The sequence below is a fragment of the Rattus rattus genome, chromosome 5, assembly GCF_011064425.1.
Source record: "Rattus rattus isolate New Zealand chromosome 5, Rrattus_CSIRO_v1, whole genome shotgun sequence".
Lineage (NCBI taxonomy): Eukaryota > Metazoa > Chordata > Mammalia > Rodentia > Muridae > Rattus > Rattus rattus.
This window is the reverse complement of record NC_046158.1, coordinates 12980341-13000287: the sequence shown is the minus strand read 5'-3', so window position 1 is coordinate 13000287 and position 19947 is coordinate 12980341.

Here is a 19947-nt window from a genome sequence, read left to right as displayed (position 1 = left end):
GACACACTCTCTGTACCCTCTGGTTAGTCTGGCTAAGGGTTTAGCTATCTTGTTGATTTTCTCAAAGAACCAGCTTTTGGTTCTGTTGATTATTTATATAGTCCTTTTTGTTTCTACTTGGTTGATTTCAGCTTTGAGTTTGATTATTTCCTGCCTTCTACTCCTTCTGAGTGTATTTGCTTCTTTTTCTTCTAGAGCTTTTAGGTGTGCTGTCAAGCTGCTGATACATGCTCTCTTCTGTTTCTTCCTGCAGGCACTCAGAGCTATGAGTTTTCCTCTTAGCACAGCTTTCATTGTGTCCCATAAGTTTGGGTATGTTGTACCTTTATTTTCATTAACGTCTAAGAAGTCTTTAATTTCTTTCTTTATTTCTTCCTTGAGCAGGTTATCATTGAATAGAGCATTGTTCAACTTCCATGTATATGTGGACGTGCTTTCCTTATTGTTATTGAAGACCAGCTTTAGCCCGTGGTGGTCTGATAGGACGAGTGGGATTATTTCTATCTTTCTGTATCTGTTGAGGCCTGTTTTATGACCAATTATATGGTAAATTTTGGAGAAAGTACCATGAGGCAGTGAGAAAAAGGTATATCGTTTTGTTTTAGGATAGAATGTTCTATTAATATCTGTTAAGTCCATTTGGTTCATGATTTCTTTTAGTCTATGTGTCTGTTTGATTTCTGTTTCTATGATCTGTCTTTTGATGAGAGTGGAGTGTTGAAATCTCCTACTATTATTGTGTGAGGTGCAATGTGTGTTTTGAGCTTTAGTAAGGTTTCTTTTATGTATGTAACTGCCCTTTTATTTGGAGCATAGATATTTAGGATTGAGAGTTCATCTTGGTGGATTTTTTCCTTTGATGAACATGAAGTGTCCTTCCTTATCTTTTTTGATGACTTTTAGTTGAAAATCGATTTTATTCGATATTAGATTGGCTACTCCAGCTTGCTTCTTCAGACCATTTGCTTGGAAAATTGTTTTCCAGCCTTTCACTCTGAGGTAGTGTCTGTCTTTTTCTCTGAGGTGTGTTTCCTGTAGGCAGCAGAAGGCAGGGTCCTCATTGCGTAACCAGTTTGTTAATCTATGTCTTTTTTTTGGAGAGACCATTGATGCTGAGATATTTTAAGGAATAGTGATTATTGCTTTCTGGTATATTCATATTTGGATGTGAGATTGTGTTTGTGTGCTATTCTTCTCTTTGTTTTGTTGCCAAGACAATTAGTTTCTTGCTTTTTCTAGGATGTAGCTTGCCTCATTATGTTGGGCTTTACCATTTATTATCCTTTGTAGCGCTGGATTTGTAGAAAGATATTGTGTATATTCGGTTTTGTAATGGAATATCTTGGTTTCTCCATCTATGTTAATTGAGAGTTTTGCAGGATACAGTAACCTGGGCTGGCATTTGTGTTCTCTTAGGGTCTGTATGACATCTGCCCAGGATCTTCTGGCTTTCATAGTCTCTGGCGAGAAGTCTGGTGTGATTCTGATAGGTCTGCCCTTATATGTTACTTGACCTTTTTCCCTTACTGCTTTTAATATTCTTTCTTTATTTTGTGCATTTGGTGTTTTGACTATTATGTGACTGGAGGAGTTTCTTTTCTGTTCCAATCTATTTGGAGTTCTGGAGGCTTCTTGTATGTTTATGGGCATCCCTTTCTTTAGGGTAGGGAAGTGTTCTTCTATGATTTTGTTGAAGATATTTACTGGTCCTTTGAGCTGGGAGTCTTCACTCTCTTCTATACCTGTTATCCTTAGGTTTTATCTTCTCACTGAATCCTGGATACAGTATGTTTCCTGTATGTTTTGGAACAGTAGCTTTTTCCATTTTACATTATCTTTGACAGTTGAGTCTATGATTTCTATGGAATCTTCTGCTCCTGAGATTCTCTCTTCTATCTCTTGTATTCTGTTGGTGATGCTTGTATCTACGGCTCCTTGTCTCTTCCTTTGGTTTTCTATATCCAAGGTTGTTTCCCTGTGTTCTTTCTTCATTGCTTCTATTTCCATTTTTAATTCCTTCAACTGTTTGATTGTGTTTTCCTGGAATTCTTTCAGGGATTTTTGTGATTCCTCTCTATAGGCTTCTACTTGTTTATTAATGTTTTCCCTGCGTTTCTCTAAGGGAGTTCTTCATGCCTTTCTTGAAGTCCTTCAGCATCATGATCAAATATGATTTTAAATCTAGATCTTGCTTTTCTGGTGTGTTTGGATATTCAGTGTTTGCTTTGGTGGGAGAATTGGGCTCTGATGATGCCATGTAGTCTTTGTTTCTCTTGCTTGGGTTCCTGCGCTTGCCTCCCACCATCAGATTATCTCTAGTGTTACTTTGTTCTGCTATTTCTGACAGTGGCTAGACTTTCCTATAAGCCTGTGTGTCAGGAGTGCTGTAGACCTGTTTCCCTGTTTTCTTTCAGCCAGTTATGGGAACAGAGTGTTCTGCTTTCAGGTGTGTAGTTTTTCCTGTCTACTGGTCTTCAGCTGTTCCTGTGGGCCTGTGTCCTGAGTTCACCAGGCAGGTCGCTTGGAGCAGAATAGTTGGTCTTACCTGTGGCCCCATGGCTCAAGTTTGCTCGTGGGTGTTGCTTTTGAGCTCTCTGTGAGGGCAGCAACCAGGAGTGCCTGCGGTGCCTTTTCCGGGAGCCCCCGTGCACCGGGGTCCCACATGGTGTTAGGTGTTTTCCTCTGGAGTCAGAAATGTGGGCAGAGTGTAGTCTCTTCTGGCTTCCCAGGCATGTCTCGAGTCTCTCCAGTTCTTGTACTCGGCGACATAGTAGTATTTGTTCCCCAGATGGTCCGTGCCCACGTGCTTCCTCACCTCCCTGGACAAGGAGCTCCAAACAGAGCACACCACTCCCCGCCACCAGCTCATCAGTCTATGTCTTTTTATTGGGGAATTGAGTCCATTGATGTTGAGAGATACTAAGAAATAGTGATTGCTGCTTCCTGTTATTTTCATATTTAGAGGTGGAATTATGTTTGTGTGTGTCTCTTCTTTTGGTTTTGTTGAAAGGAGATCACTTTCTTGCTTTTTCTAGAGTGGAGTTTCCCTCCTTGTGTTGGAGTTTTCCATCTATTATCCTTTGTAGGGCTGAATTTGTAGAAAGATATTGTGTATATTTGGTTTTGTCATGGAATATCTTGGTTTCTCCATCTATGTTATTGAGAGATTTGTGGGATATAGTAGCCTGGGCTGGCATTTGTGTTCTCTTAGGGTCTGTATAACATCTGTCCAGGATCTTCTAGCTTACATAGTCTGTGGTCAGAAGTCTGGTGTAATTCTGATAGGTCTGCCTTTATATGTTACTTGACCTTTTTCCCTTACTGCTTTTAATATTCTCTCTTTGTTTTGTGCATTTGGTGTTTTGACTATTATGTGAAGGGAGGAATTTCTTTTTGCATCCAATCTATTTGGAGTTCTGTAGTGTTCTTGTATGTTTATGGTCATCTCTTTCTTTAAGTTATGGTAGTTTTCTTCTGTAATTTTGTCGAAGATATTTACTGGCCATTTGAGTTGGGAGTCCTTACTCTCTTCTATACCTATTATCCTTAGGTTTGATCTTCTCAATATGTCCTGAATTTCCTGTATGATTTGGGCTAGGAGCTTTTTGCATTTTACATTATCTTTGACAGTGGTTTCGATGTTTTCTATGGTGTCTTCTGCTCCTGAGAGTCTCTCTTCTATCTCTTATATTCTGTTGGTGATGCTTGCATCTATGACTACTGATCTCTTCCTTAGGTTTTATATATCCAGGGTTGTCTTGCTTTGTGCTTTCCTTTTTAAAAATTTTTATTAAGTATATTTCTTCATTTACATTTCAAACATTATTCCCCTTCCTGGTTTCCTGTCCATAAGCCTCCATTCCCTCCCCTCCCCCTCCCTCTCCCCCTCCCCGTCCTCTATATGGGTATTCCCCTTATACATCCCCCTTATTGACCCCCATGTTCCCTTACACTGTGGGTCCAACCTTGGCATGGCCAAGGGCTTCCCCTTCCCCTGGTGCTCCAACAAGGCTGTTCTCTGATACATATGCAGTTGGAGCACTGGGTCAGTCCATTTATAGTCTTTCAATAGTGGTTTAGCCACTGAAAGCTTTGGTTGGTTGGCATTGTTGTTTTTATCAGGTTGCAAGCTCCTTCAATTCTTTTAATCCTTCCTCTAATTCCCTCCAAGGGAGTCCTATACTCAGTTCAGTGGTTTGCTGCTAGCATTAAACTCTGTATTGGACATGCTCTGGATGTGTCTCTCAGGAAAGATCTATATCTGGTCCCTTTCAGCATGCATTTTATAGCTTCATCAATCTTATCTAGTTTTGGTGGATATATGTATATATGGGCCACATGTGGGTCATGAACTGAATGGCCATTCCTTGAGTTGCTGCTTTCTTATCCCCTTCTATGGAGATTTTCCCCCTTTTAAGAAGGAGTAGGAGCATCTGCATTTTGGTCATCCTTCTTCATGAGCTTCCTGTGCTCTGTGGATTACATCTTGGGTAATTTGAGCTTTTTGGATAATATCCATTCATCAATGAGTGGATACCAAGTGTGTTTTTCTGTGATTGAGTAACCTCACTCAGGATGATATTTTCTAGTTCATTCCATTTGCCTATGAATTTCATAAAGTCATTGTTTTTGATAGCTGAGTAGTACTCCATTGTATAGATGTACCACATTTTCTGTATCCATTCCTCTGTTGAAGGGCATCTGGGTTCTTTCCAGCTTCTGGCTATTATAAATAAGGCTGCTATGAACATAGTGGAGCATGTGTCTTTGTTTTATGTTGGAACATCTTTTGGGTATATGCCCAAGAGAGGTACAGCTGGGTCCCATTTTCTGAGGAACCTCCAGACTGAATGGAGGAGTGTTCCTCTTTCTCCACATCCTTGCCAGTGTCTGCTGTCGCCTGAGTTTTTTATCTTAGCCATTCTGACTGATGTGAGCTGGAATCTCAGGGTTGTTTTTATTTGCATTTCCCTGATGACTAAAGATGTTGAACATTTCTTTAGGTGCTTTTTGGCCATTAGATAATCCTCAGCTGAGAATGTTTTGTTTAGCTCTGTACCCCAATTTTTAATAGGGTTATTTGGCTCTCTAGGGTCTAACTTCTTGAATTCTTTGTATATTTTGGATATTAGCCCTCTATCAGATGTAGGATTGGTAAAGATCTTTTCCCAATCTGTTGGTTGCTGTTTTGTCCTAATGACAGTGTCTTTTGCTTTACAAAAGCTTTGCACTTTTATAAGGTCCCATTTGTCGATTCTGGATCTTAGAGCATGAACCATTGGTATTTTGTTCAGGAAATTTTCCCCAGTGCCCATGTGTTGGAGACTCTTCCCCACTTTTTCTTCTATTAGTTTGAGTGTATCTGGTTTGATGTGAAGGTTCGTGATCCACTTGGACTTCAGCTTTGTACATAGTGATAAGAATGGATTGATTTGCATTCTTCTACATGCTGACCTCCAGTTGAACCAGCATCATTTGTTCAAAATGCTATCTTTCTTCCATTGGATGATTTTAGCTCCTTTGTCAAAGATCAAGTGACTATAGGTGTATGGGTTCATTTCTGGGTCTTCAATTCTGTTCCACTGATCTATCTGACTGTCTCTGTAGCAATACCATAACGTTTTTATGACTATTGCTCTGTAATACTGCTTGAAGTCAGGGATGGTGATTCCCCCAGAATTTTTTTTATTGTTGAGCATAGTTTTTGCTATCCTGGATTTTTTTGTTATTCCAAATGAATTTGCCAATTGCTCTTTTTATCTCTATAAAGAATTGAGTAGGCATTTTCATGGGAATTACATTGAATCTGTAGATTGCTTTTGGCATAATGGCCATTTTACTATATTAATCCTGGCATCCATGAACATGAAAGATCTTTCCATCCTCTGAGATCTTCCTCGATTTCTTTCTTCAGAGACTTGAAGTTCTTGTCATACAGATCTTTCACTTACTTGGTTAAAGTCACACCAAGATACTTTATATTATTTGGGACTATTGTGAAGGATGTCATTTCCTCAATTTCTTTCTCAGCCTGTTTATTCTTTGAGTAGAGGAAGGCTACTGCTGATTTGTTTGAGTTAATTTTATACCCTGACACTTTGCTGAAGTTGTTTATGAGGTTAAGTACTTCTCTGGGGAACATTTGGGGTCACTTAAATACACTATCATAACATCTGCAAATAGTGATATTTTTATTTCTTCCCTTTCAATTTGTATCCCTTTGATCTCCTTTCACTGTCTATTTACTCTGGTTAGGACTTGAAGTACTATATTGAATAAATAAGGAGAGAGTGGGCAGCCTTGTCTAGTTCCTGATTTTAGTGGGATTGCTTCAAGTTTCTCTCCATTTAGTTTGATGTTAGCTACTGGTTTGCTATGTATTGCTTTTACTATGTTTAGATATGGACTTTGGATTCCTGATCTTTCCAGGACTTTTATCATGAAAGGTAAGCTTTCTCAACAGCTAATGAAATAATCATGTGGTTCTTATCTTTGAGTTAGTTGATATAGTGGATTACATTGATGGATTTTCATATATTAAACAATCCCTGCATCCCTAGGATGAAACCTACTTGATCATGATGTATGATTGTTTTGAGGTATTCTTGGATTCAGTTTGCAAGAATTTTATTGAGTATTTTTGCATCGATATTCATAAGGGAAATTAGTCCGAATTTCTCTTCCTTTGTTGGGTCTTTGTGTGGTTTCAGTATAAGAGTAATTGTAGCTTCATAGAAGGAATTTGGTATTGCTCCATTTGTTTCTATTTTGTGGAATAGTTTGACAGTATTGGTATGAGGTCTTCTATGAAGGTCTGATAGAATTCTGCACTGAACACATCTGGACCTGGGCTTTTTTTTTGGTTGGGAGGCTTTTGTTTTTCTCCATCCTTATTAAATTGGGTATTGCTTTTTCTTTTTTTTTTTTATCTTTATTAACTTGAGTATTTCTTATTTACATTTCAAATTTTATTCCCTTTCCTGGTTTCTGGGCCAACATCCCCCTAACTCCTCCCCCTCCCCTTCGTTATGGGTGTTCCCCTCCCCATCCTTCCCCCATTACCGCCCTCTCCCCAACAATCACATTCATTGGGGGTTCAGTCTTAGCAGGACCAAGGGCTTCCACTTCCACTGGTGTTCTTACTAGGCTATTCATTGCTACCTATGAGGTTAGAGTCCAGGGTCAGTCCATGTATAGTCTTTGGGTAGTGGCTTAGTCCATGGAAGCTCTGGTTGGTTGGCATTGTTGTTCATATGGGGTCTCGAGCCCCTTTCTCTGATTCCTTCAAAGGGGTCCCGTTCTCAGTTCAGTGGTTTGCTGCTGGCATTCGCCTATGTATTTGCTGTATTCTGGCTGTGTCTCTCAGGAGCGATCTACATCCGGTTCCTGTCAGCCTGCACTTCTTGGCTTCATCCATCTTGTCTAATTGGGTGGCTGTATGGGCCACATGTGGGGCAGGCTCTGAATAGGTGTTCTTTCTGCCTCTGTTTTAATCTTTGCCTCCCTATTAGTTGGGAGACTTTTAATGACTGCTTCTATTTCGTTAGGAGTTATGGGGTTGTTTAGATGGTTTAATTGTTCATGATTTAACTTTGTTACTTGATATCTGTCTAGAAAAATGTCCATTTCCTCCAGATTTTCCAGTTTTGTTGAATATAGGCTTTTGTAGTAAGATCTGATGATTTTTTAATTTCCTCAGATTCTGTTGTTATGTTTCCCTTTCATTTCTGATTTGGTTAATTTGGATACACTCTCTATGACCTCTGGTTAGTTTGGCTAAGGGTTTATCTATCTTGTTGATATCCTCAAAAACCAGTTCCTCATTTTGTTGATTGCTTGTATAGTCCTTTTTGTTTCTATTTGGTTGATTTCAGCTCTGAGTTTGATTATTTCCTGCCTTCTACTCCTCTTGGTTTTAATTATTTCTTTTTGTTCTAGAGCTTTAAAGTGTGCTGTCAAGCTGCTGACAAATGCTTTCTCTTGTTTCTTTCTGCAGGCACTCAGAGCTATGAGTTTTCCTCTTAGCACAGCTTTCATTGTGTCCCATAAGTTTGGGAATGTTGTATCTTCGTTTTCATTAAATTCTAAGAAGTCTTTAATTTCTTTCTTTATTTCTTCCTTGACCAAGTTGTCACTGAATAGAACATTGTTCAACTTCCATGTATATGTGGGCTTTCTGTCATTATTGTTGTTATTAAAGACTAGTCTTAGTGTGCCCTGGTCTGATAGGTTGCATAGGATTATTTCTATCTCTTATATCTGTTTTGTGACCAATTATATGGTCAATTTTGGAGAAGGTTCCATGAGGTGCTGAGAAGAAGCTTGTTTTAGGATGGAATGTTCTATAAATATCTCTTAAGTCCATTTGGTTCATACCTTCTGTCAGTTTCTCTACATCTCTGTTTAATTTCTGTTTCCAGAAATCACTGTCTATCCAGTGATGAGAGTGGGGTGTTGAAATCTCCTACTATTATCATGTGAGATGCAATGTGTGCTTTGAGCTTTAGTAAGGTTTCTTTTATGAATGTAAGTGACCTTGCATTTGGAGCATAGATATTTAGGATTGAGAGTTCATCTTGGTGGATTTTTCCTTTGATGAATATGGTGTGTCCTTCCTTATCTTTTTTAATGACTTTTGGTTGAAAGTCAATTTTACTTGATATTAGAATGGCAAGTCCAGCTTGTTTCTTTGGGCCATTTGCGTGGAAAATTGTTTTCTAGGCATTTACTCTGAGGTAGTGTCGGTCTTTGTCTCTGAGGTGTGTTTCCTGCATGCAGCAAAATGCTGGATCCTCTTTACATATCCATTCTGCTAGTCTATGCCTTTTTATTGGGGAATTGAGTCTGTTGATGTTGAGAAATCTTAAGGAATAGCGATTATCACTTCCTATTATTTTCATTGTTAGAGGTAGAATTATGTTTGTTTGTCTCTCTTTTGGTTTCATTGCAAAGAAATTTTATCCTTGCTTTCTGTATGGTGTAGTTTCTCTCCTTGTATTAGAGTTTTCCATCTATTATCCTTTGTAGGACTGGATTTGTAGAAAGATATTGCATAAATTTGGTTTTGTCATAGAATATCTTGATTTCTCCATCTATGTTAATTGAAAGTTTTGCTGAATACCATAACTTGGGCTAGCATTTGTGTTCTCTTACGGTCTGTATGACATCCGTCCAGGATCTTCTGGCTTTCATAGTCTCTGGTGAGAAGTCTGGTGTAATTCTTATAGGTCTAACTCTATGTCACTTGACATTTTTTCCCTTACTGCTTTTAATATTCTTTATTTGTTTTTTGCATTTGGTGCTTTAACTATTAAATGACAGGAGGAATTTCTCTTCTGGTCCAATCTATTTGGAGTTCTGTAGGCTTCTTGTATGTGTATGGGCATCTCTTTCTTTAGGTTAGGGAAGTTTTCTTCTAAAATTTTGTTGAATATATTTACTGGCCCTTTAAGTTGGGAGTCTTCACTTTCTTCTACACCTATTATCCTTAGGTTTGATCTTATCATTGTGTAGTGAATTTCCTGTTTGTTTTGGGCTAGGAACTTTTTGAGTTTTACATTATCTTTGACAGTGTGTTGATGTTTTCTATGGTATCTTTTGCCCCTGAGATTCTCTCTTCTATCTCTTGTATTCTATTGGTGATGCTTGTATCTACAGCTCCTTGTCTCTTCCTTTGGTTTTCTATATCCAGGGTTGTCTCCCTTTGTCCTTTCTTTACTGTTTCTATTTCCGTTTTCAATTCCTTCACCTGTTTGGTTGTATTTTCTCATAGTTCTTTCAGGGATTTTTGTGTTTCCTCTCTAATGGCTTCTACTTGTTTACCTGTGTTTTCCTGCATTTCTCTAATGGAGTTCTTTATGTCTTTCTTAAAGTCCTCCATCATTATCAAAAAATGTGATTTTAAATCTAAATCTTGCTTTTTCTGGTTTGTTTGGATATCCAGTATTTTCTTTGGTGGGAGAACTGGGCTCTGATGATGCCAAGTAGTCTTGGTTTCTGTTGCTTAGGTTCCTGTGCTTACATACATACATACATACAAGAAGCCTCCAGAACTCCAAATAGATTGGAACAGAAAAGAAACTCCTCCAGTCACATAATAGTCAAAACACCAAATGCACAAAACAAAGAATATTAAAAGTAGGAAGGGAAAAAGGTCAAGTAACACATAAAGGCAGACCTATCAGAATCACACCAGACTTCTCGCCAGAGACTATGAAAGCCAGAAGATCCTGGGCAGATGTCATACAGACCCTAAGAGAACACAAATGCCAGCCCAGGTTACTGTATCCTGCAAAACTCTCAATTAACATAGATGGAGAAACCAAGATATTCCATTACAAAACCGAATATACACAATATCTTTCTACAAATCCAGCGCTACAAAGGATAATAAATGGTAAAGCCCAACATAAGGAGGCAAGCCATACCCAAGAAGAGGCAAGAAACTAATCGTCTTGGCAACAAAACAAAGAGAAGAATAGCACACAAACACAATCTCACATCCAAATATGAATATACCAGAAAGCAATAATCACTATTCCTTAAAATATCTCAGCATCAATGGTCTCTCCAAAAAAAAGACATAGATTAACAAACTGGTTACGCAATGAGGACCCTGCCTTCTGCTGCCTACAGGAAACACACCTCAGAGAAAAAGACAGACACTACCTCAGAGTGAAAGGCTGGAAAACAATTTTCCAAGCAAATGGTCTGAAGAAGCAAGCTGGAGTAGCCAATCTAATATCGAATAAAATCGATTTTCAACTAAAAGTCATCAAAAAAGATAAGGAAGTTCACTTCATGTTCATCAAAGGAAAAAATCCACCAAGATGAACTCTCAATCCTAAATATCTATGCTCCAAATAAAAGGGCAGTTACATACATAAAAGAAACCTTACTAAAGCTCAAAACACACATTGCACCTCACACAATAATAGTAGGAGATTTCAACACTCCACTCTCATCAAAAGACAGATCATAGAAACTGAAATCAAACAGACACATAGACTAAAAGAAATCATGAACCAAATGGACTTAACAGATATTAATAGAACATTCTATCCTAAAACAAAACGATATACCTTTTTCTCACTGCCTCATGGTACTTTCTCCAAAATTTACCATATAATTGGTCATAAAACAGGCCTCAACAGATACAGAAAGATAGAAATAATCCCACTCGTCCTATCAGACCACCACGGGCTAAAGCTGATCTTCAATAACAATGAGGGAAGAATGCCCACATATACATGCAAGTTGAACAATGCTCTATTCAATGATAACCGGGTAAAGGAAAAAATAAAGAAAGAAATTAAGGACTTCTTAGAATTTAATGAAAATAAAGGTACAACATACCCAAACTTATGGGACACAATGAAAGCTGTGCTAAGAGGAAAACTCATAGCTCTGAGTGCCTGCAGAAAGAAACAGGAGAGAGCATGTATCAGCAGCTTCACAGCACACCTAAAGGCTCTAGAACAAAAGGAAACAAATACACCCAGGAGGAGTAAAAGGCAGGAAATAATCAAACTCAAAGCTGAAATCAACCAAGTAGAAACAAAAAGGACCATAAAAAGAATCAAGAGAACCAAAAGTTGGTTCTTTGAGAAAGTCAGCAAGATAGATAAACCCTTAGCCAGACTAACCAGAGGGCACAGAGAGTGTGTCCAAATTAACAAAATCAGAAATGAAAAGGGAGACATAGCTACAGAATCAGAAGAAATTTAAAAAATCATCAGATCCTACTACAATAGCCTATATTCAACAAAACTTGAAAATCTGCAGGAAATGGACAATTTCTTAGACAGATACCAGGTACCGAAGTTAAATCAGGAACAGATAAACCATTTAAACAACCCCATAACTCCTAACAAAATAAAAGCAGTCATTAAAGGTCTCCCAACCTAAAAGAGCCCAGGTCTAGATGGGTTCAGTGCAGAATTCTATCACACCTTCATAGAAGACCTCATACCAATACTATCCAAACTATTCCACAAAATTGAAACAGATGGAGCTCTACTGATTTCCTTCTATGAAGCCACAATTACTCTTATACCTAAACCACACAAAGACCCAACAAAGAAAGAGAACTTCAGACCAATTTCCCTTATGAATATCGACGCAAAAATACTCAATAAAATTCTGGCAAACCGAATCCAAGAGCACATCAAAACAATCATCCACCATGATCAAGTAGGCTTCATCCCAGGCATGCAGGGATGGTTTAATATACGGAAAACCATCAACATGATCCATTATATAAACAAACTGAAAGAACAAAACTACATGATCATTTCATTAGATGCTGAGAAAGCATTTGACAAAATTCAACACCCCTTCATGATAAAAGTCCTGGAAAGAATAGGAATTCAAGGCCCATACCTAAACATAGTAAAAGCCATATACAGCAAACCAGTCGCTAACATTAAACTAAATGGAGAGAAAGTTGAAGCAATTCCACTAAAATCAGGGACTAGACAAGGCTGCCCACTCTCTCCCTACTTATTCAGTATAGTTCTTGAAGTTCTAGCCAGAGCAATCAGACAACAAAATGAGATCAAAGGGATACAGATTGGAAAAGAAGAAGTCAAAATATCACTATTTGCAGATGATATGATAGTATATTTAAGCGATCTGAAAAGTTCCACCAGAGAACTACTAAACCTGATAAACACCTTCAGCAAAGTGGCTGGGTATAAAATTAACTCAAATAAATCAGTAGCCTTCCTCTACACAAAAGAGGATCAAGCCGAGAAAGAAATTAGGGAAATGACACCCTTCATAATAGTCCCAAATAATATAAAATACCTCGGTGTGTCTTTAACCAAGCAAGTGAAAGATCTGTACAATAAGAACTTCAAGCCTCTGAGGAAAGAAATTGAAGAAGACCTCAGAAGATGGATAGATCTCCCATGCTCATGGATTGGCAGGATTAACATAGTAAAATGGCCATTTTACCAAAAGCGATCTACAGATTCAAAACAATCCCCATCAAAATACCAATCCAATTCTTCAGAGAGTTAGACAGAACAATTAGCAAATTCATCTGGAATAACAAAAAACCCAGGTAGCTAAAACTATCCTCAACAATAAAAGGACTTCTGGGGGAATCACTATCCCTGAATTCAAGCAGTATTACAGAGCAATAGTGATAAAAACTGCATGGTATTGGTACAGAGACAGAAAGATAGACCAGGGGAATAGAATTGAAGACCCAGAAATGAACCCACACACCTATGGTCACTTGATTTTTGACAAAGGAGCCAAAACCATCCAGTGGAAAAAAGATAGCATTTTCAGCAAATGATGCTGGTTCAACTGGAGGTCAGCATGTAGAAGAATGCAGATCGATCCATGCTCATCACCATGTACAAAGCTTAAGTCCAAGTGGATCAAGGATCTCCACATCAAACCAGATACACTCAAACTAATAGAAGAAAACTAGGGAAGCATCTGGAACACATGGGCACTGGAAAAATTTCCTGAACAAAACACCAATGGCTTATGCTCTAAGATCAAGAATCGACAAATGGGATCTCATAAAACTGCAAAGCTTCTGTAAGGCAAAGGACACTGTGGTTAGGACAAAACGGCAACCAACAGATTGGGAAAAGATCTTTACCAATCCTACAACAGATAGAGGCCTTATATCCAAAATATACAAAGAACTCAAAAAGTTAGACCGGGGAGACAAATAACCCTATTAAAAATGGGGTTCAGAGCTAAACAAAAAGAATTCACAGCTGAGGAATGTCGAATGGCTGAGAAACACCTAAAGAAATGTTCAACATCTTTAGTCATAAGGGAAATGCAAATCAAAACAACCCTGAGATTCCACCTCACACCAGCGAGAATGGCTAAGATCAAAAACTCAGGTGACAGCAAATGCTGGCGAGGATGCAGAGAAAGAGGAACACTCCTCCATTGTTGGTGGGATTGCAGACTGCTACAACCATTCTGGAAATCAGTCTGGAGGTTCCTCAGAAAATTGGACATTGAACTGCCTGAGGATCCAGCTATACCTCTCTTGGGCATATACCCAAAAGATGCTCCAACATATAAAAAAGACACGTGCTCCTCTATGTTCATCGCATATTTATAATAGCCAAAAGCTGGAAAGAACCCAAATGCCCTTCAACAGAGGAATGGATACAGAAAATGTGGTACATCTACACAATGGAATATTACTCAGCTATCAAAAACAATGACTTCATGAAATTCGTAGGCAAATGGTTGGAACTGGAAAATATCATCCTGAGTGAGGTAACCCAATCACAGAAAAACACACATGGTATGCACTCATTGATAAGTGTCTATTAGCCCAAATGCTTGAATTACCCTAGATGCCTAGAACAAATGAAACTCAAGACGGATGATCAAAATGTGAATGCTTCACTCCTTCTTTAAAAGGGGAACAAGAATACCCTTGGCAAGGAATAGAGAGGCAAAGATTAAAACAGACACAGAAGGAACACCCATTCAGAGCCTACTCCACATGTGGCCCATACATATACAGCCATCCAATTAGACAAGATGGATGAAGCAAAAAGAAGTGCAGGCCGACAGGAGCCGGATGTAGATCGCTCCTGAGAGACACAGCCAGAATACAGCAAATACAGAGGCGAATGCCAGCAGCAAACCACTGAACTGAGAATAGGACCCCCGTTGAAGGAATCAGAGAAAGAACTGGAAGAGCTTGAAGGGCTGAGACTTCACATGTACAACAAGGCCAAGCAACCAGAGCTTCCAGGGACTAAGCCACTACCTAAAGACTATACATGGACTGACCCTGGACTCTGACCTCATAGGTAGCAATGAATATCCTAGTAAGAGCACCAGTGGAAGGGGAAGCTCTTGGTCCTGGCAAGACTGAACCCCCAGTGAACGTGATTGTTGGGGGGAAGGTGGTAATGGGAGGAGTATGGGGAGGGGAAGCCCATATAGAAGGGGAGGTGGAAGGGTTAGGGGGATGTTGGCTGGGAAACCGGGAAGGAGAATAACAATCGAAATGTAAATAAGAAATACTCAAGTTAATAAAGATAAAAAAAAATTTTCCCTTTTTCTGGCTTATTTAGGTTTCCAGCATATAAATTTTCATAATAATTTCTAAAGATGTTCTGTTGTCAGTGTTCTGAATTATGTAGGTCAATTGAAGAAAAAGAGACAGGACAGACTGTATTAAGACTTCCTAGGATCAAGGTAGAATAGTTTCTGATGAATTGAACCAAACAGTTATGCAGAAACTTATTTGTTTATTGTTATACAAAAGTTGTTTTTTTGGGTAAAACAAGTTCCTCATACCAAGCCCCTGATCTAATCTATGTGTTTTATAAAGGAAAGCAATCACAGCCCTGCAACTTTGATCCTCATTGTGCACTGTTTGAAGTATTCAACAATGCAGGGCACTCCAGGTGTGCCAGGACTGTCTTGGATCTAAAGCCATTCAAAGGCTGAAAAGCTTCAGAAAAATAACCTTATAAATCATAGAAAATAATCACTGTTTTCTACAATGATTTCTTCAAGGTCTGGGTATTTCTAGAAAACAACTACTTCATTCTGATGTCTACCCTAGAAACAATGACTCAAGAAAGTGGTTTTTAATAACAGTTTCAATCTCATTGCTTGCAACAAGTCTGTTTAAGTTCTCTGTATCTTTGTAGCTTGGTTTTGGTAAATGATATGCATGTAGAAATTCTTCTATGTTTTTATGGCTCATTTAGCCTTCCACCATATAAATTTTTATAGTAATTTCTAAAGATATTCTGCATTTCTTTGAAACTAGTTATAACATTCCCTTTTTCTAAATTACTTACTGTAAACATTGTATACAAATATTTGTTATACAGAAATTTTATCTTTATTACAAATCACATCAGCTCATGACACATTTTTCACCTTTATTTCATTAACTTGAGTGTTCTCCCTCTGTCTTTTTGTCAGATTACCTAAGTGTAAGTCTTACCTTTCAAACAACCATCTTTTTGGTGGATATGATACATTGCTCTTTTAATCTCTGTTTCATTATTTTATTAATGTTAATTTCTTGGTGAACTTTTCTTCAATGTAGTCAACTCTTTCATACATTTCAGGTTTTTTTATTTCATTTTGCATACTTTATTTCTATAAAAAGTCATGGGTCCAATTTACATGATTTTTTATATGTACTCTCAACTCCTTGGTCATTTTTAGCAGTAAGCTTTTGAAATGTTCATCTGGAATTTTATCTTTTTGTGTTCAATAGTTACAATATTTGGGGAAGTCATGTTGCTTTGCTTTTTCATGTTTCTTGCAATTCTGTGTTGTACTTTATGCATTTGCTGGTTTGTATATTTCTTTAGATGTGGAGGTCATCTTCCTGTTGAGCAGCCTATACTTCAATCCCACTACTACTCAGTAAAGAGAAAGCAAACTCCTATAACTGAAACTATACTATACAGAGTATAGACATACACTTAAAACATATGATAGCCCACTGGTACATCATACTATATCATCAGTGACCACAAAAATAAGACAGAAAAAAGTCATGGAAAGTGTTTCATGAAAGAAAGAATCATATAGGGTAGCAATGTAATAATAAATAAATGACATAACGGAAGGGGGCAGGTGAAAGGGAGAAATATAGAAGCTAGATTAAATAAATGAGTAGAAAAGGTAGAGTAGGGTTGGGTGTTATGGAGGTCAAGAGAAAGGAGAAAAGACTAAAAACAACCCACAAATTTAGAAATGAAAAATTAAATTTTACCAATGATTTTAAAAGTTCAAAAACACAAATAAATGATAAAAATTAAAATCTGAATATTAAAATATTAAAACCCCTTAATAATCAGATGTACAGATATAACAAAAGGATATATCTCAGGACTGAAAAAAAAAGAAATTAAGGAAAAGAAAAATATTCAGCCCAAATGAGAAAAAAAATGCATCAACAAAATTGGATGAGTGTATTCAAGAGAATAACAAACCAGAAAACTGGGGTTGGGGATTTAGCTCAGTGGTAGAGCGCTCGCCTATGAAACGCAAGGCCCTGGGTTCGGTCCCCAGCTCCGAAAAAAAGAACCAAAAAAAAAAAAAAAAAAGAAACAAACCAGAAAACTGAGATATATCAAAGTCAAAATCCTATTAGACATGAGGGCAGGGGGTAAAGAAAGGAATTACAAAAAGCAAAGAAAAAAAAAAGAAAATGGTGTGTCATATTAGCTTCTTTCTGGGCCCTCAAAAGTTGGAAACTGCCATTGTATCCCAGGAGTGGATCAAAGGTCAGTTGAACTGATGGATGCATGTCTTCTCAATGGTTCATGCTGTTACTGAGTCTGGACTGAGCAAATGTCTATATCCACCAAAGTTGTCAGTACAGTGGTAGCTTTCTTTCCACATATGACAGGACTTCTGCTGGCAGTACTTAGCTTTGCATCGCATGGTCTTGAATGTTATCTCCCCATCTCAACACTCTCCAGATTGTACAGTCTGGCTAATATCTGCCAAGTACATTAGGACTGTAGGAAGCAAACAGTACAGAAATTGGGATGGGTGAAAGATTTGTCTTCATACTTTCAAAACATTCTTAGTATGCCCTGCTAGAGGAATATAGTTGTGGGTGTCTCATTGTAGTGATTTGAATAAAAATTACCCCCATAGACTCATAGGGAGTGGCACTATTAGGAGGTTTAACTTGTTGGAGTGGGTGGGGCCATATTGAAAAAGTGTGTCACTGGGAGCAGGCTTTCAGCTCTCAGGCCAGGCCTAGTGTCTCACTCTCTTCCTGCTCTCTCTGCCATGTAGCACTCTCAGCTACCTCTCCAGCACCAGGTCTACCTGCGTGCTGCCATGTTTTCTGCCTTAATGACAATCGATTAAACCTCTGAACTGTAAACCTGCCCCAATTAAATGTTTTATTATAAGAGTTGTTTTGGTTGTGGTGTCTTTTCATAGCAATAGAAACCCTAACTAAGACACTTGAACAACCTTGGAACATTCTCAGGCTCTACAGCAGGAAACAAGGAGGTTCCTACGTGAGATCTGTATACCAACCTGCCCTGGGCTCAAAGCTACCAAATTCTTGAGTTATTTTCAGTAGATGAGGTCTGTTTCTAGCTATCTTAGGATGGGCTGTCTCTGATCCTCCTGTTTGGCTTCATTCTGTTTTTCTCTTTCTCCTTTTGATTGGTGCCAACAAAGCCCATTTGTATAGTTTTGAGAGATTGGATATAAAAATGGCTTCAGGGCTCTGAACCTGTTTCCTCCCAACCCCAAGCATACCCAAAGTCCTGACCACTTTCTTTTTGTGTTGATTTGAGAGCATGGGCAAATGCTATAAATACAGAAAGCATAGCAAGAAAATTTTTTGAGATAGGATCTTACATAGCACTGGATTTCCTGGAACTCTCCATGTAGACCAGGCTGAGCTCATATTCAGAGAGATCCTCTGCCTCCAGACTGCTGAAATTAAAGGCAGGCCTGATGGTGTAGCAACTATTAATGTTCTTTTCTTTCAGATCTTAATTTTGTAGGTTGGTGTAGATCCTGGGTTGTTGTTTTCTTTTTTTTAATTTCTGACCAGATGCCAAATTATGCCAATACAATATTCATAGTGTACACTTTAGAATCAAGTGTAAGCACAATTAGAAATGTTTAAAAATATACTGAGAATACGAATTATTTGAGTACAAATGTCTTCATTTTGAGTACTGATCTGCTGTTTTATTGGGGTTGTCTTTAGAGCAGAAAACTTGCTTAGGAAATTACTACAGGGAATTCAGTAGAAACTAGTTACTTTTCTGGTTAACTGTGGCTAGAAGTCAATAGGGGCCTTCTGAGAAGCCTGAGAATTGTCTCACCAGAAGACGAGGAGGCTGGGACCTTATCCACCAGCCCCTTAACTCATTGGTAGTATTTGCCTTGAGATGGAACCTGATAAAGTATGAAAGTGACTTGGTTTTGGATCTTTCAGAGACAGACTATAAACTCCAATATGGGGAAAAGCATCAAAATCATTGCCTCGGTTTCCTTTCAAAATAATCTAATGATGGGCACTCTGACAACTGAGACCATCTGACAACTAGACCTAAGCATGGCAGACGTGGCAGCAGCAGATGCTGCCCTTCCTAGTCCCTTTCTTGCTAAACCATTGGATCTCCTTATTTGGCCACTTCCTTACTATGCCTGACTCCTTTCTGGGGGTAACTACCAAGGTTCCTCTATCAAAATTTCCTATTTGGCTACAATGACTAACATGTCCAACCAGAACCTCCCCATTCATTCTAGCCCATTCTAACCTGACGTCCCCTTTTTCCCTCCCTCATTCTTACTGAGCCATTTATTGCTGTTTCTGCCTGATTCAGATGCAGCCACCTTGTGTTTCTGTCTTGCTTAATAAAATTGTTGTTTGGGTGTGTTCTGTGCCTAATACATCATTAGAAGGGAGCACCCCAAACATTAGCAGTTCATCAGGCTTCCTCTTCCTATAACAAGTTAATGACATATCTGCTGAGATGAGACCAGGCAGTCCAAAGTTGGCTTTGCTTTGGCTAAAACTTGTTAGTGGAGAAGCAACATGTATATTGGCTGGGAGAAGGTGAAGCATCCACTGGAGTCAGCCTGAGGTGACTTGTATTAGTTTAAAAGTGACATAGGGAGACCATATCCAGAAGTTAGGCATGGCCCCCTGGTTGAGGAATGGGGTCACCCACACATCTCCAAAATGTTAACCCAGAATTGCTCCTGTCTGAAGGAAATACAGGAACAAAGAGTGGAGCAGAGACTGAAAGAAAGAACATCCAGAGACTGCCCCACCTGGGGATCCATCCCACATGTACACACCAAACCCAGACACTATTGCTGATGCCAAGAAGTACTTGCTGACAGGAACCTGATACTGCTGTATCCTGAGAGGCTTTGCCAGATCCTGACCAAGATGGGGATACTCAAAGACAAGCATCAGACTGATCA